General features: G+C 40.1%; 1 pseudogene; it reads right to left on the reverse strand.

The window, feature by feature from the left end:
* Window positions 1-15,076: 15,076 nt before the first annotated feature.
* On the reverse strand, window positions 15,077-17,900 carry LOC114479666 (importin subunit beta-1 pseudogene; annotated as a pseudogene).

The following is a 17,900-nucleotide window of genomic DNA, read 5'->3' on the forward strand; positions in this document are numbered from 1 at the left end:
TGGGCTGCACACCTCAATCTCGGCAAGTCCCTGAAGATACTTAGGTTTAAGTGTTCTTGGTTAGGAGTCTGGGGTCAAGTCGTGTGGTTAACTATTTTTGGTTTGAATCTATGTAATTGATTCGCCCTGCATAACTCATTCCTTCTTTTTTTGTCCTGTGTGTGTGTGTGTGTGTGTGTGTGTGGACATTCCTTGGAATGGGGCAAATTATCAGCAGGTGTAGCTCAGCTGTGGGAGGGATCAGCTGTGATCCGGAACCGTGGTTGTGTTCTTCGGCCGGTGAGTGATGGCTATATTTGATTTAGAAGCGCTTGTGGTTCACCCAACGCGTGAAGTTTTGTACACATGTAGGAAATGTGATTTACCTGAGATAGAACGGCACTATAAGATCTCTGTGTCGGTGACATTACGTGTGGGAGAGTTAAGGGAGACTATACTAGCAGTTTTGGTTAGTAAAGAGATTTTGGTCTTGCCAGATCCGAAGCGGGAGAGATAGTGACGTCCTCCGTGAGTCTTGATGTGGAGAGCGCGCTTATGCAGCAGCTGCTGCTGGGTTTTCCAGGAGTTCAGTCTGATGAGACTGAAGGAAAGTTTTGTGTCTCGTCCCCAGGTTTGAGTAAGGTTCATTCTCCCAGAGATGTGCGAGTGGATGTGTGCGTGGCTCAACTCAAAAATGAGAGGGAGGAGAAGGAGCGCGACTTCCAGCTTAGGTGTGAAGTGGAGTTAAAACACATTGAGTTGGAGGCTGCCACCGCTTGTGAAGTGAGAAGTGTTCCGTGAGATCGAGGCTGAGTCATATTTTGGGGCTTCAGAGCACATTGCGTCCGCATTACACTGGCCTCAGGATGTGTGGGCGATTTTATTGCAGTGTAAATTGAGTGGCAAGGTAATTCCCATGCTATTTTTATTAACGAAATATTATTTATTTTCTGACTGGTCGTTAAGGGAAAGTTCAGGCTCCTCACCATCAGCAGACTCCTTTTTAAACTCATCAATAGCGTAATTTAGCTGAAATAAAAGCGAGGTCATTCCCTGATACTCTCTTGAAATAACATGCTAACGGCAACTCCACTTCCTTATTTTTGTCGACGGTTGATTTTCTTGCAACGTAGTGAACACTCTAACCGGGCGGAAACACCAGTTTTTATGTTGCCCCCTTGGATTGCCCACTCCTGATCATTGGTTCGGTAGACTTATTTATTTTACTTCCGTTGGAGTTCACAATACAAAAATAGCACCGTCCGTTGTACACACTTTTTCTACACTTCTTCTTCGTACAATGACGTCACTTCCCCTTAACGGCCAATCAGAAAATAAATAACATTTTGTTAATAAAAATCAAAATAGCATGGGAATGACCTTAGTGACATTTGAACTATAAGATTAATGAAAATGTAATAAGTAATAGATCAAATAAAATAGAAATATATATTCAGGTCGCAACATGTGCATGTTAATAGAATGAGTGCGTGGACACCATTTTGTGAACTAGGGTGGCCAAAAAGTTGCCAACATGCTGGACATTCCAGTTTTTTCAAGGCCTAATTTCATTAAGAGGAACTAATGTGTGAAGATGTTCCTATTTAGGGTTATCTGCCTTAAAATAACTGTTGGTTTAACAGTAAATTTGTGCATAAAATAACAGTTTTGTCTCTGAAGGGCATTAGATTCTGAGAGGTGGATTCACAAACGGTTTAGTGGTATTAAAATGTGTGCAAATGTCACTCCATGCGCTATAAGTATAAAGAGTATAAAGCCCAGGGAATCAGGACTGCATGTTTTCAGCGCATCAGAATGCACCCTCATTCCATTTAGCGCGTTTCCCTCTGATGAATATGCATAGTAGGCAGATCTTCCAGGGTGACCAAAAATATGGGAGGAGGAAATGCAAATAAATTAATGCAGGGGACGCAATGTGATTCGTGTCGTGTTGATGTCAGGCCAGAATCAGCTGATCAGATGCATAATTTACACAGTGATGATCACTGATGGTGCAAAGTTCACATATGAGAGTGTGTGCAACAGCGCTGCTCAGACCGACTCGATTATGGTCAGTAGATCATCTTCAAATAATGCAGACTGATTGACAGACTTGCTGCACTAACTCGGTTGATCAATAGGACAGTTTCTGTCCAAATCTGCCTAATTTTCATGGACTGATCAGAGCAAAGTGACAAGTCCTGACAGAGCACCCACATTAAATTAGGGGGAAAAAAATATAATTTGGTTTTTAAGTTGTTTTTAATAAATAAATAAAAAACATTTTATGTTTATTTTTATGTTTATTTGGTTTATTTGGACAGAGAAGTCCATCCTCCATCCTTCCTAAAATGTCAGTGTGCTTGTGCGCACTGACATCTCCACAATAAATGAGCAAAACACTCATTTAAATAGGGGCGGTCGCACTAGTTCTGCTTGTGCACTAATGATTGCTGCAATCTTAATGACCTCCGCGCAGCAGGTGAGGAAATTGTGTCACTAAAGGATTTAGGGAAGCAATTGAATTACCACCCTTTATTTCAGATCTCTGTGAATCCGCCTCTCGGTCTTTTGGGGCTATACCTACCACCACCATCATATCCACAAACTGCAAGGTTTCAATGGGTTTCTGTGTCTTGGTTTTTCAATTTTTTTCTTTAAACTATGCGTAGTTTGAATATTGCAATCATGTTAAGGTTTGTTTAGTCACTTGTATTTTTTTTTCTGAATATCAGAATATTAGACTAATCAGTTATCTCAGAAGATCCTGGTTGGTATGCAGATGTGACAGCTGTGCTTAGGAGAGAAAGGTTTTTATGTAGACTGAAGAACATTTACACTCTTCTTATCCATGAATTACGAGTCATGTAACACAATCGGCTATATAAAATACAAATAATGCCCACCTTATGATGTAGGCTGACTTAAAGGTATGAATGCTGCATGTCCCTTTCATTGGCGTCAATTGGTTTATGTGCTTCTGCATTCAACGGCGTGAGGTACCACACTTCCGGTCCAATGATGAGACAGTGTGAGTGGCCGAGTCCCTGACAGCTCTTGCTGCTAGGAGTGTGACGATATCTAGATATGGCGATATATCACAATATTTTTTTCCGCACAATCGATTATCGATATGCTAAGTATCGATTTTTACTGGAGTATTTCACTATAATGGTGGCACTGGTAAACATTGGTATGTTGACACTTACTGTATTTACAGAAATGTTGCACTAAAATAGTGTCACTGTTCATAGGACACTTTTTCAATTTACTGTCTTTCAGAGATATTAAATAAAAATTAAATTTTTTCACTGAATCTTTTTTTTTCTTGTTATGTCATAGATTATTGTAGATTGATCATTGGCCAATATATCGATAATCGCAGTATCTTCATATCGTGAGATAATCGTTATCGTGAGCTTTGTATCGCGTATTGTATCGTGATGTACCCAGAGGTTCCCAACCCTACTTGCTGCACTGTGCCACATATAGGGTTGCCACCCGTCCCTTAAAATACAGAATGGTTCCTTATTTGACCATTAAATGGTGCGCCCCGCACTGAGCCAAAACGGAACGCTGTTTGTTCCGTATTTGCATAAATGACCAGAACACTAGAGATGTCCGTCAGATCATCACACAACATCAGGGTGGTGGGATCTACGTAGGACCCCCGCTCTGTGTGGAGTGTCCTGTGTACCTACTACCTGGCTGAGTGTGTGCTGCTTTCACGGACTGTTTAGAGACCTTTAGAGAGTTTTCAGTCTCACGGTGGACAGTCTGACCTCAAACAGCTTCAGGAGAACAACATTGTAGATATGAACAATCTGAGAAGTTCCTCATACATCCATCATCTCCTGAAGCTGATACAGTAAGACACATTATGGATTGGAGGATGTGGAGGTTTTAAAGTCAAATGAAAGATCATTTATTTATTATTACAGTAGTTTTAGGTAATATAAATAGACATATTATGTATGGCCTTTTAACAAAAAATAGGTTAACAAATAAATACATAAATATATGAATATTTTATTTCATATTATATATATTCCCTAAGTTAAAAATGTTTGGAGTGATTTCTGTATATTCTAGTGGTTCCCAAACTGGGGTACGTGTACCCCTAGGACAGGGGTCTGCAACCTGTGGCTCTGGAGCCTCATGTGGCTCTTTGACTCTTTTACAATGGCTTACTATAGCTATAAGAAAATATTAAAATTATAAAGTGTTATTTCTTACAGAGGGTATTCATGATAAATGACATTGACACCAAATAAAATCATAATATAATAACATGTCAACCTAAAAATAAATCACTGAAACTCTCATCAACCATAAACTTTCCTTACACCTGTGGTTAAGCTTATGTTTTAAATCTCTGGTAAGATAACTAAACCAACCAAAATACTATTCTGGAAGATAGATAGATTATTTGTGTGTGGAAATATTGAATTAACTGCCAACGTGCCTGATTAATAAGCATGCTTGATATGTTGCAAGAATCTAGCAATTAGTGTATCTATATATACTGTATGTGTGTGTGTGTTGACCGACATGATCATGTGTTATCAAATTCAAGTGGGCACACAGACTTTTTTTTTTTATCCATCAATCATAATTTGTTGCACAACTCTCCAGAGTGAACAAAAAAATCAGAAATAAATGAACAAAAAGGCCTAAATTCAAGGTTAATGTTGAACAAGACATACAGTAATAAATAATGTATAACATGAGCTCAGAGGTACATGGGGCAATAATGTTTGGTGAACACTGTTGTTTGTCAAAATGTTTCTATTTTTGAGGATTGTGTTCACGGTCCTGTGGGTGTCCCTGATTTTCATTTCTGAAAGGTGGCAACCCTAGCCGCATATGACGGTGCATAAAAAAGTGTTTTGGATTTTTGACAGTACAGTATGTGACGACTCTCCAAAAAATCAGCACAGTCCGCCCCGAGTCAGAGAGAGAGAGAGAGAGAGAGAGTGGAAACAGATGGAATAAAAGCTTATTAAAAACATCTGCAGGGTGGACGGAGTGTGTGTGCTCTGATCTGCTCCAGCTCGGCTGCTTGTGTGTGAGCAGCAGTGGTGACTAGCCTCTTACAGCAGTGAGTAATACGTGCTTTCATGTCTCTAAAACATCAGAAAACTCTTCAATAGCACAAGATAATGTTCCTACATTTTGTATGGAGAAAACAGTCGCAAACAGTTCCACAGTGTGCGCGTGCACGCACGTTTGATTCAGGAGGGGATGAGGGAGCTTGGAGCGCCTCACAAAACTCACACACTGCAGCTTTAAACTTGAACACTATATGCACTGGTAACTATAACTAAATACAGAATTTCAAATGCAAACTCACCTTATATAATGGTGAATTTGGTCATGTGAGTTAGCAAAGTGCTCCAAAACACGTCCGCAGCTACAGCCGCTCTATTTGACTCAGAGCCAGCTCAAACTGTCTCCCCAGGTCCTTGTTTTCATTTTGGCGTAAGCACGATATCACTAGGTAATAAATGCCAACTACACACTCTTTTGTCCCTACTTGGAGTGAAGTTGTCTGTCTGGATTTTGTCCATTCATTTCTGACACGCTGTATTATCAACAGGGAAGCAGTCAAAGCTCCTTTTTCCTTTTGTAGATCTTTATTAAACGTTTTGATAAAGATGGGGGAGTGGGTACCTAGCGATTAAGGACGCTGGGCTTGCAATCGGAGGGTTGCTGGTTCCAATCTCACTCGTCGCTGTGGGATGTTGAGTAAGTCCCTTAACCACTAACTGCTCCCCAGGCACCACAACATGGTTACCCACCCATCCTCAGGGATGGGTTAAATGCTGATGCACGATTTAATCTTTAATCTTAATCTGCCTGCTTAAAACTGGTCGGGAGCAGGTTTGACCCACGGACTGTGTTACTATGGTAACCAAGGTGTTTTCTCGTTGATTAAACCGCCATTCCAGGACATTTCTTAGCATTATACAGTACATTAAAATTATTACGGCCACATTAGACGTGAAACAACAAAGGAATGCCGAGAGTTCTAAGGAGGTTTGGAGTGTTCGTCTTTCACGGGAGTTTCGAGGCTTCTGCCCAACACAACGCTCAATAGAAACAATTTTAAAGTGCCATTATATTTTCTCAACATTTAAATGGTAAATGGACTTGATTTTATATAGCGCTTTATCCCCACACTGAAGCAGTCTTTACGTATCAGCTCATTCACCCAATCACTCTCACATTCACACACCAGTGGGACAGGACTGCCATGCAAGGCGCTAGTCGACCACTGGGAGCAACTTAGGGTTCAGTGTCTTGCCCAAGGACACTTCGACACATAGTCAGGTACTGGGATCGAACCCCCAACCTCTCGATCAGAAGACGACCCACTACCAACTGAGCCACGGTCGCCCATCTGAATTTAGAAATGTCGCTTTTATTTTGCAAAAATCTGCAATGGAAACCCAGCTATTGTGTTTGTTAGTTGTTATTTTTGTTCATTTATTCTCTATAATTTCTTCTGTGTGTCTGAATTCATGTGTGTTTCTGCCATACCTTTTCTTGTGGGTGTTTGTTGAATGTTGAGCGAGTAACGTGGTGTGTTTGCTCACATAGTATCTTTGTCTCTGCCTTTCATCACAGTGTTTTAATTCTATCAGATTTTTCAGTCTAATGATATTAATCTGTTTTTGTATTTGTTTTTAAGATCATTTTACGACTGAGTCAGTTTCTTCTAGTTGAGTTTCTTACTTTTTATTGCATTACTGGATTTTTAGGTTTATAAAACTGAATCTTCACCTGCAAAAGTCTGGTTGCCTTCTCATCTCTTTGGTTCTAAACTCTCTCCTTCTCATCGTATCACCTTTATTCAGCTAATCCTGACTACATAAAATCTGGTAACACTGTTTATATCCACCATTGAGCTTATGTAGGTCATTGTGGATTTATTTATATTGCTGCAATGACTTCATTGTCACCTTCCATTGTAGGAGGTCCATTGTAAATCAGGACAGTGAGATCTATGTGTGAGTTATGGGAGAAATAGGGGGTGGAGTTCACTGAGTGTTATCTCACAAGCTGCAACAGCAATTTGTTGTAGGCTGTACTTGTAATGAATAACATAGATCTGCTAATACATTCATCTCATAAAAGACCAATTGATCACGATGGGCAGCATCTGTGCAAAGGTCAAACTCCTGCTGATCATTCTTAGAAACCGTATGCAAGGAGCACTTCATCTCTATGCACATATTAAGTGATACCCTGCCCTGAATGAAAGAATTTTAATAGACTTCTGGGAATCTTGATAATGTGCAGAAATAATTCAATAATAGTAACTAGTTGCTAGAAAAGCAACAATATAGATGAAAAAGATGTATTTGTGACCATTTGTTTAATACATTTTTAGTAAATATTAGAAAGAAAAGCATTTTATTCAATAGTTTAACACTTTTTCTATTTGCATAAACAATGTTTTTTTGTGTTTGTTTGTTTGTTTTGTTTTATTTCTATTAAGATGCATCAGATGTGTTTAGTAGTGTTGTGGTCTCGAGACCAAGACCGGTCTTGATAAACTGATGATATTACAGCCTGTGAATGCAGTACAGGAGACGCACTTACTCCGCCTCTGGGTCCTAGTGCCAGCCATCCGGTGAAGCCTGTTCCGTTTACCGAGGTCCGTGTGTGTCCATGTGAAAGTCTGCATGTTTATGCCTCTGTCCATCCACTCTTTTCATTATATCCACGTCTTTTAAGGCTTTTATTACATAGTGTCGGCTGTCGTCCGGGCCGCCGCCATCTTGGATTATGTCGTCACCAGCGCGTCATCGCCTGGACTCAAATAACTGTAAAGAGGTCTTATATTAGTCTATTTATAGTTTCTGTTTCCACTGTATCATAATAAAAATAATATTTCTCAACAAGAACTATTGATTAATTTGTCACATGACTTTTCCAGGGTTTGAGTTTGTTTTATTTAGTTTCACATCTACCTGTAGCTCTATGTTTTTTAGACTGATGACAACTTTATGTAGTTTTATTTCAGAAAGTTTCACTTTTACAGTTACAGTTGGAAACCTTTGTTATTGAATATCCTAGTTATATTACAGCAACCAAATTAAACTATATCAACTAAGTGAATTAATAAAAATGGCCTGTGTAAAGGCTTTTTCAAACTAAAAAAATATCTTGTGAACTCTGTGACCTGTTGACCTGAACAACTGAAAGAATCAGAATCAAGAATCATTATTTCTTGGCAGAAATGCTTTTAAACACTTGCTGTACATTCAGCTGACATAAAAATATTGTTTTCAAATATGTAGAATAATTGTGAATTTATCAGTAGCAGTAGTAGTTTTAATATTTTAGTTAATTTTTTGCAGGCACCTTTTTTGTCCGTCAAATGTATTTAAAATAAACTAAAATTAAAGAGAGAATGTTATTTAACTGTCGAACCTTGTCATAATTTTATTTAGTTATATAGTTTTTTAAATTGAAAAAAAAAATGTTTATTGTCTCGGTCTTGGTCTTGACTCGGTCTCGGCTCCCGAAAGTCTTGGTCTTGTCTTGGTCTCGGTGCATTCTGGTCTCAGGCAAGTCTTGGTCTCGGATAGTGTGGTCTTGAACACAACACTAGTGTTTAGTGTTAAAAAAAAAAACTTGTTCAACCCTACAGTAGCATTCATTTGACCTCTCCTCAAAGAGAATAAAAGGTCAGAATGACTGTCAAGTGAACATTGATTTTTCTCTCCTGTTATTCCTTTACCTGCCACTCACAATAGATGAAAGGATTTATGGGATGTTGTTCGAGCAGTCAATAAAAAACAAGTAGTTTCGCTGTGTAAAAATTTCAATTTCATTGAAAATAAAATGCACAGCATAGTGTGGGGATTACAGAGAAACAGGTGAGTGCATGTAAAGCTAGTAGGTGAAGGTTTAGCTCACTGTGAATTTTACTTTGTAGCGTGTGGTTTGGTGCACTGGGCCCTCGGCTCTGCTGCTGGATTATACTTGGTGAATCCTGGGGTTTGTGAAACATCTGAGGGGGGGCAAGGTGGTCTAATGGGAGATGGCTCGAGCCTCCTCTGGTGCTCTCACCCAAGGTTCTCGCTGGATACGTCTCCGCTGCGTCACAGCTCAGATCTGGTTTTTCTCTGCTGTCCGCCGTCCGGCAATCCTCATCGGTTGTGTTTTGTGTGCGCCACAATACAGAATGGTTGACGTCAGGAGACAGAGGAGGTCTCACAATATTTACATAATCACACGAGAACGCAGTTAAAGGAAGTGTTTTTTTAAACAGTGAATTACAACGACATATACAATAATAAAGTACAGCAATATTAACAGACAAGTACAGATACAGATGGGCATTTATGTGGTTAATAGAGCCAGGGAAATAGATTGAATGACATATATAATTAGAAAATAAATTTAAAAAAAAGAGAGAAAAGCGAAAGAAAGGAGAGGAAACATAAATTAATAAAGATAAATAAATAAGAATAAATGGGTGACAGGGAAACACATTAACACTTTTTAGACATATATGTATATATTACATTATTTAGTTTCACAGCTTTTTTGTATGTTACATGTTTTAAGGTATTAAAATATACCTTTTGTTGTTGTTTTCCTAGCCACATTTTTTAGCTACGGCCAACGGAGAAGAGATAATATGATGAAATATGATCTGAAGTGTTTTATTTTGAAAAGTAAGTGGATGCTTTAATGTTTAGTATCGGCTTAACTTCCTGTTAAACTTGCCTTGTGCTGAGTTGTTGCATCGTGCTCCGACATCCGCCAAAAATAGAAGTCCTGCGTATCTCTGGCGGACCCGGTGGAAATGAACACTAAAGTGTGACCCTATCAGCTTCGGTGGCATGGCGGAGATGTAACGCAGCGGACCTATATCCAGTGGAAATTGGGGGGCAGTGGCTGCCCACCTGGCAGATCTCATGGGTCCGGGGTGGCATGGTGGCTTTTAATAGTAGCTTTCACGCACACACATCTGCTGTGAATGCAGAGGCATGTCTGAAACTTCAGGATAGCTTATGCTGTGAAATGACTGTGTCACTTCTATAAACACTCAATCACCCCCTCTGTTCACATCATAGTGTGTGAGCAGTGGGATGTTCTCCCTCTAATACCCTTGCTACATATATGACACTACACTGGCACAGCAGTTCACACTGCTCTGAACAATAGCAGTGCAAACTAAATGGCTTTGCTCTCACCTGTCTTTTTGTTTTTCTATCCCAAATCGTTTTCCCTTGTATTTCCATCTTCACTCAGGTGTAACACTGCATTCCATTTTATATATTCTTTCATAATACAGTCTGATTTACCCTTGCCGCAATATTGCTTTAATTTTGCAAGAACAAAACATTCATAGTTGTGGCTTATAGTGTTAACCTTTGACAACATATGCAGTCTTGGGGAAAATTCCATGCCTGTGGTCTACTGCAGCGGAGGACACAGAAATTAAATTCTAGTGATTCTGAGGATGACAATTTATGAGTGATTTGTGCAAACGTTGCTGCATGACTACAAGCCCGTGAAGGAGTAAGATGGTGCCAATCTTGACCTGCTGACAAACAGTTATTTAGTTTCTGTGGCTGCCTAAAAAATAACTTAGGTTACATTCACACAGATGCACCCTAGAGCTCTGCTATAGGATTTGTTTGCTGGGATAGTCCACCTTTTTTTGGGCAGTGTGAATACGCAAACAAAAGTGGTTAGCTGATGCAACTGCACCACAGGCTGTACGATGCGGATCAGAAGTTACACTCTGAACGCAAACAAAGCCAAACCAAGGTGATAAAATGATCCTCCCATTTGGACAGAGTCCAGGACTAAACCAATAGATAGATAGATGTTTATTTTCATGTTGAGGATGTTGCATCAAACAAGTCCAGATTTAGTATTTATCCCATCCAACTACTAAACAGGCCCCGCCTTGCTTAGCTTTTGAGACAACGACAGGCAGGTATGGCCTAGCAATTTCTAGTCATGTCAATCAAATGATGATTAATATTGTTATTGTAAAATACAAAAAAACATAAGTCTGCTCACTTTTATTCATATTCGTTCCTCAGCAACTTTGGTGATACTCTTGACCAGTGAAAAAATTACATCCACCTCTGCATTCTACAGACCAACTAAAGACAAACAGTGTTTAGACATGAAACACCTGAATTGCAACCAACGTATCTAATTATGAATGGTGGTTAAAAGCAAGTCATAATTTGTAAATATGTTCCCCAAACTATTTGTAAAACACTTACATGACAACATACCACTGTATCGGGAAGATAATCTGGAGCAATTTATTAGTACACAAGTACACCCACAACAGATCATTGCTTAATATGGGTAATAATACTATTTCAACAATACTTAATCATTAGGTTAAAACTAACCTGTCTCATGAATGTTTATGCATATTAAGATCCCTATGAGTGAGTGAACAACCCAACACTAATTTCTTTAGTGTTATTAAACTGTAATAACACGCAAAGCCCCACCCAGCAACCTCAATGTCTTTGCATCACGTACATAAGAGTACAAAATAAGGTTCACAGATAGTAATGTAGTAGTTTGGCCTGTAATAACAATGTGTTATGACCCTTGATGACTCTTGAAGTGGATTCATACAGTTTTTGACAGTGATTCTACTCCAATATCTGCCAAAACAGTGGGTTTTTCTACACATAAAGCATTCTAATACTGTACTGTGGTACTTAATCCAGAAGAAAATGATAACCACATGCCACCAAAGTTTTTCTCTCTCAGAGAAACCTTTACAAATTACTCACAAGACTGCACAAGACTGTAAAAGAGGCTCCAGGATTCATTTTTCCCCGATTAATCATCAAACTTATACAGTCGGGGGAATGGGTTTATCACAGACATTTATCATATAGATGCCAATTGTCTGGTATTGCAAGCCAAGTGAACTCAACGGTGCACATTAGATGTGTATAACGCTATCTGGCCTGAGCTTCTTGCATGCGTTGTGGGGTCATAGTTTGTGTTTTTTCATGGTGCAAATCATCATTTGTTGCTCTATTTCTATACTCTTCTTGCTGTTTACTGACTGTGTTGCATACCAAGTCGTTTGTTCGGAAAAGGTTGATCCAAGCCTGGCAGCAAATCAATAAACACTATACACTCAGTATCAATATATATATATATATATATATATATATTTTTTTTTTTTTTTGAGCTCAGCCTAAGAACATGAAAGGGATCAACATGTAAAGGAAGCCAGAGTAGCTTAACATCTTCTGACTTTGGTATAAAGAAACAACAAAGTGGTCATAGGGCTTAGCACGAGATTTGCTGTTGTGCAGTATTGGATTTCTTTCTAATGCCTGTAGGTGTATCTATTGAAAGATAATGAACTTGTATTCATGTGTCTCTACTTATATATGCAGCATTCAGTTTTTTTACATATTTTATCCCACTGAGACTTGTAAATATATTCTTATGGGCTGACATACGGCTACTCCTTGTCAGAGTATTTACTTTGTACCTTAAATATGCATATGAACACATACACATGAAGAACAACTAAAAGGGAATGTGAAATAGAAAACACAAACACACCTGCTCACATTTTATCTGTTGTGTAAATTATGTTTCTTAACAGGATTATTTCTTGAAGGCTGTTTTTACCTCTCACACAATAACACTGTGACTGTGACTCTTTAATCATGAATTCCCCTAGTTTTTGTTAATGACAACATAAACCATAAATAGTATATTTACAAGACTATTTCTGTGATAGTTAAAATGTGTGGTCTCGCTGCGGTCAGCCAAGGTTTATCTTCATGATTGATTGATTGATGTAGCTAACCTATGGAGTCAGAACAGTATCATAATGAATGAACTCTTACAGGGTTTTTCACGAACGCACATGCTTTGTTTCACAGTTGTATTTCAGATTCACAGATGCACACAATCTGTTTCTCAAATATATATTTTATGCAAACTTGTAATATAAATTCTGAAATGCACACGCTCTACTTCACAAATATTATTTTGGGGCACACTTGTAATATAAATCCACAGATAATGCAAATTGCTGAATGTGCATTTACAAACTGCTTCTGTGCTGTGAAACATCTGTGTATTTGTGAGAGAAATGTGTGTGGTGAATTATGAGACTGCCCTGATGTCACGGGTCAACAAACGTCACCATTGGCTGATAAAACTGATTGACAGATTTATCAGCCAATCAGGTGCGTTTGCTTTCAGCCAATCATATGGCTTCTTACGTTTTCTCCGCTGGAGAAAACTTTCTTTTGTAATAGTAATGTTCGCTGTTGCTCTTTCAAAAAGGAAATGCTGGATTCTTCTAAAACTGAGTTTATAGCAGCTTCCACACGTTCATCCTCCTGTGTCGACATCTTGTTATTTAATTTATCTTTTTACTTTTATTTTGATTCGGAGCTATGCTAATAGTGGTAGCCCAGCTAGTTCCTCTCCCCGCAACTGTGCATGCAGCAGTTTTGCTTTGGTGCTTCTGCCTTCATCACACCTGGATATCCCGCCCCTTAACCACAACTTTGCCTCATGATTTGTTCTAATCGGTTTGGTTTGGTTTCGAAAGGCAAAGGCGGGAACAGCAAAAGATGGATTCTGGTATTTGTGAACACCAGGAGAATCCATCTTGCAGGCAAGGTTAGTGGGTAGCTGAGGGTAGCACATGTACTTCGATCCAGCAGTTTCAGCTCCAATAGTCGAAAGTATGCACGGGAAACATCGTCATTTACCTTTTGCTTTGATATCAATATTGCAGTACCCTTTTCCGAATATGGATAAATAATTTGTTTGCCTGTTTGCCATTTATTACCAAGCACTACAGACACACAATATCAAAGAATTGATATTTTGAATATTTGTTTTAATTATAATATAATTATAAAGTATTTATTTTTCAATTTCCAATAGCCTACAGTACCTATACATTTGAAAGTGCCAGCATTTAGTGCTTTTCATAGCCTAAATGACTAAACATTGCTATTTCCTGGTACGGCAGAGACGCTGCACAGTTTCACTTCGCTGTATGGCAGGAGGAGGCCACACCCCCTCCCAAAAGCACATTCCTGCTCTGCCTCTGTTTCCATAGCGTGTTTTTATGTGTTTGCGCATGCGCAGTCAGTTCCCCAAGATGAAAACTATTTACGTAAAAAAGCAGTTCTCTACACTGCCTTTGGACGTAACCGTGCTATGCTAAATGCTATACGTACGTTCAGAGTGCATTAGTGAATTGATACAGCGTGGCTGCTGCTACGTTCACCAGCGAGTGGGCGGGATTATACTACAGGCAAGATGAAAGCGCTAGAGACAATAAAGACACTTTCTTTTGAGGAAAAACAACAGCTTTTAAAAGATGTGAGACCAACACCTGAGCTACCAGACCTTCAGCAAAGGTAAGGTCAGAACATTGTTGGTACTTTCCACAGTGAATGGTACAAAAGAAAAGATTGGCTTTGTGGATGGTCCTCGCTGAGGCTGTTCTGAGTTTGTTGTTGTCATTTTCTCCATGTTTCTGTTTCCAACAAAAACAACAGATGCGCTGCCGTGTCATGAGATATATCTTGTTGGGAGAGTATGGAGGCTTTATTGAAATATTTTTTATGTTTCTTTAATGGTGTTTGACGATGTTGATTTTGTTTGATTAACACTTGCCAGCAGAAACATATGGAATTTTCATTGGTGTTGACATTGGTGGTCTCGATTCGCTTCCTACCCAACCCTAGTGCTCACAGCACGTCACTGCATATTGATTGATACCTTGAAAAGAATTGATCCAAATAAAAAGAGTGGAGCCAAACTGCATTTTTCTTTAAAAAAAAAAAAAAAGAAAAGAATGGACCAGAAACCCTCAAAACTGTTTAATGCTTACTTTTATTTTCCTTCTCCTAATAATAATAATAATACATCAATTTTGCATAGCACTTTTTTGGACACTCAAAGATGCTTTACAGAATCAAGGTATTATTCTTTCACTCCCCACTTAGTGGTGATAAGCTACTAATGTAGCCACAGCTGCCATGCTGCAGACTGTCACCCCACTGTGGCACCTGGAATTCACAGTAGTCTCCCATCCAACTACTAACCAGGCCCAGACTGGCTTAGCATCCCAGATCGGGCTGGTATGGCCACTAAATTTGAGTTGATTTAAAAAGTTTCGGAGTTTCCCCTCGTTATGTAAATTTTCTTCATTATGGGTGCTGAGCTTAAAGGTCTGAGGAGTCTGAGCTTTGGTTGCTTGCTGCATATCTACAGCTTCAACCTTTAGCCCGTTTTCTTTTGACACCTACTGTGTCAAAACATTCCCTCAAGTAAAATGTGCAGTGGGCCAATTAAAACCACAATGAGACTGGGTGGTTATCAGTATGTCTTCCTCTGATGAGACAGTGTTTTGCAGACTGTTGAAGTCTTTCTCTGCATCTATTCAAGATATCTAAGGCAGGAGGGGGAAAGCAGTCATTCTCACAGAAAGCAGTCTGATCATTATGAATCCTCACTTCAGGGGGTTAAAACTTAGCTTGTACTGGATAACTTTATTAGAAAAATTGTGTGTGTGTGCGTGTGTTACCCTGTGTGTGTGTGTGTGTGTGTGTGTGTGTGTGTGTGTATGTGTGTGTGTACGTGTGCGTGTGTGTGTGTGTGTGTGTGTGTGTGTGCGTGTGTGCGAGCCTGTGTGTGTGTGCGTGTATGTTTGCGTGTGTGTTTGCCTGCGTGTGCGTTTGTGTGCGTGGGTGTTCGTGGGCTTATGTCCTCACAGCACTTGGACAGCAGCATGAGACACAAGCGCGCCGCTCTACTCGTGTTCGTGTCGTAATCTTTCTTGTCCTGTTTGTTGAGGGTCTCTGTGAGGATGGGGACCAGATACTTCCGCACATGTTTAGCATATAAGTTATTGGTGTGCTTGGGGGGGCGTCCCTGCTGTGAGGCCTCAGAAGCCTCGATGGCCAGATATAGCTCCTTGGCGCACACAATGGACCAGAACTTGATTCCCTGCAGTGCGACTTCATTGATGTCGCTCTTTATCGCCTCCACTGTGATTGCGTACAGAGCGTTTAACATGTACGTTTCTACGTACTGATAATACAGAGACATGATCTTTCTCAGGTTCTGCAGAGCCGCCACACGCACTCTGGTGTCGGGACACTGAGTGGCTTCACACACAACCTTCATGATGAAGTATCTCTCCTTGTCCGTGGAAAAGTTGGCCTGGATGAACTCCAGTGAGTTGAGCAGAGCGTTGGTGGCGGCCAGCTTCACGTTGTTGTTAGGCTCCTCCCTCCTCATGCCCAGGATGATGGCCGTGAGGATCTGGTCAGCGTTTTTCTGCAGCTGCTTAGGATCCATGTCCTGGCAGATGTATCCGATGGCCTCCAGCGTGGTCTCCTTCATGTTCTCAGTGCTGGCCGGGTCCATCATGTTGGCCACCAGCTGAGGGATGAGCTCCGGCCACTGGTTCATGGGGATCTCTGCACAGGCGATACCAGCCACGCACTGGGAGGCTGAACTGGGACGGTACGTCTCTGTGGCCAGAGTCTGGAGAACGTAGTTCTTGATCTTGCTGCGAACGTTGGTGTCTATGGCCAGCCATCTCTGCTGGTACTGCTTTTTAACTTCGGGGTCTTCAGACGTCAGAAAGTTCTTCACCGGCAGGCCGGCGGCCAACAGAGCTTCCTGTGTGTTCCCAGGATTTGCAGAAACATGAAACAGCTCAACCAGGAAGGTGGGCAGGTTCTCTTTCCCCTCCTGTTTCAGAACCTTCTGAGCTGCGTCCAGTTCATTTTGATCTAGAGTTTTTTCCATTCCGTCTCACGGCTGTCGTTTCAGCTTCACTCGGATGTCGTTCGGCTCCCCGTGGACAGTTTTGGCTTCACTCGGAGTTGTTCGTGTGCTGCGTGGCGCCCACAGCAGCAAACCAGGAGCTCAGCTGGTACCGGACAGGTTGTTTTTTGGTACCAGACGGGTTTGGCACGTGCTGAGAGAGAGAGAAAGAGAATATTGATGTCTGACTTCACCACTATTATCAGCAGTAACTATGTAAACTGGTAATTATAGAACTTGGCGGAGTATTTTTAAAGGTAGCCAAAACTAATTCCTTGTCTTTACCTAGTTTTGCACACTTCAAGTTAAGTTACGGATAGGTAAAGTATTTTACATGACAAAATGTAAAGTGAGCACGTGATCTGAGACAATCTGATTGGCTATTCCTTTTGGTATGATTGACATGTTCATGTCTACTCAGTTTGCCGGGGAGATGGCTTATTTAGAGCAGGCAATAAACCCCCTTGGTTTCACAAAGGCAGGACAGGAAAATGTAACATTTCCCAAGCAGTGCCCATACCTGCTGTTCAGTGTAAAAATTACTACTTTCTGACACACACACACTTTCCAGGACAAAACATGCTCCGAATGCCACGTTGAAAGTGAACAAGGTGTTAACAGTCACAGCTCAGAAGGTTTTGGTGAACTGGAAATGAGAAGGCAACAGAAGGCCTTACAGTTTTGATTATGTCTATTATTCATGTCATCGTCATAGCCAGCACATAAAAAATCACAACAAACAAAGCTAACATCATCTGAAATGGGATGAAATCTGGCAGTATAAACAGACTAACTTGGAGCTAATCGACTAAATGAACTGTGCAGACCATAATATTTAGCACTGTAATATAGGCTACATATATAGTGAAAGCCTTTTTTATTTTTATCTTGTTTTTTTCATTAATAGTATTACTCACCTTAGTTACAAACGTTGCTCACTGAAGACACTTGCTGGTCAATATTTACGGGGTGTTTTTTAGTCGTTTTTAAAAGCGTTTTGTGCAGTCACTCCTGTAGATTCTTATTCTGTGTAGTTTTATGGCAGTTGGTATCTAAGGCAAGGAGCATTACTGCACAAA

Source organism: Gouania willdenowi, chromosome 17, assembly GCF_900634775.1.
Source record: "Gouania willdenowi chromosome 17, fGouWil2.1, whole genome shotgun sequence".
Taxonomy (NCBI): Eukaryota; Metazoa; Chordata; class Actinopteri; order Blenniiformes; family Gobiesocidae; genus Gouania; species Gouania willdenowi.